This window comes from Nannospalax galili, unplaced genomic scaffold (assembly GCF_000622305.1).
Source record: "Nannospalax galili isolate Female #2095 unplaced genomic scaffold, S.galili_v1.0 scaffold433, whole genome shotgun sequence".
Classification (NCBI taxonomy): domain Eukaryota; kingdom Metazoa; phylum Chordata; class Mammalia; order Rodentia; family Spalacidae; genus Nannospalax; species Nannospalax galili.
Genome location: NW_008338715.1, coordinates 2,459,030 through 2,460,244, shown reverse-complemented (window position 1 = coordinate 2,460,244; position 1,215 = coordinate 2,459,030).

The window sequence follows — 1,215 nt, the reverse complement described above, 5'->3', positions numbered from 1 at the left end:
CCTCCTCCCTCCCTCCCTTCTGTCCGTCCTTTCTCTTTCACTTTAGGAAATCTTTTCTACCTTCAGAACAGCTTATTTTAAAAAATAAATTGTGTTTTTTGAAAGATTGGCATAACTCACTTAAAAATTATTTATTATTTTTATTTTATGTGTATATATGTATTGCCTGCATGTGTGTAAGTGCACCTGTGTCATGCAGTGCTTGCCCTTAGAGGTCAGAAGAGGGTGTTGGATCTCCTGACACTGGAGTTATGGACAGTTGTTAGCTGCCCTGTGGGTGCTGGGAATGGAACCAGGTCCTCTGTATGAGCAGTCCGTGCTCTTAATCACAGAGCCATCTCTCCAGTCTCAGTATAACTCCCTTGTAAAACCATAAGACGTGGAGCTGAAGAGATGGCTCAGTGGTTAAGAGCATTGGCTGTTCTTGCAGAAGACCCAGGTTCGAAGTCCAGCATCCACATGGTGGGTAACAACCATCTGTAACTCCAGATCTAACACCTTCATCTGTCCTCCATGGGCATTGCATGACATGGGTGCACTTACACACATGTAAGCATAACACTTATACATTAAAAAACCAAAACATAAGACTTTTGGGGGGGTTGTTGAGGAGGGAAATAAAGTCAGGAGCAGAGAACCTTTTTTTTTTCCTTTTTTTTTTTTAAAGAAGACAATTCACCCCTTGTTGTAACTATGTGTTGTAGTGCCTTGTCTCTTGTAAGGTTTGGCCCTGGGGTGCAGTGAATCCCCATGAGATTTCCAGGTCTACCTATCACAAAATATCAGCTCCCTTTGTACCTGAATATTCTTGAAGGCATATGGCTAGAAAAACTTTAAGTTCCCTTTAGAAACTGACAAATATTTTTGTGCAAAACAGCAAGATTTAAAATAATTACTTTTAGAAATCAGCAAGTATCATATAAAAGATGTTTAAATTAAATGATTTTTTGAAAACTACCAGGTAAAAATATCATGTAAACATTAATTTTAAACAGTAAATGTGTCAAACAATGTAAAAAAATTAAAATCATCTTTAAAAACCAAGTATCCCTTTTAGAAACAAGGAAAAATCTGAACTCCCATTGTGGAGATCTGGCATTACTTCCTTAGTATGAAATAAAAATTTGTTGCTTTTATATGATCCCATCAACATTCCAAAACAAAAATAAATTGACCAGTATGTTATTTGGGTATCGCCATTTTGAATCATGCCAT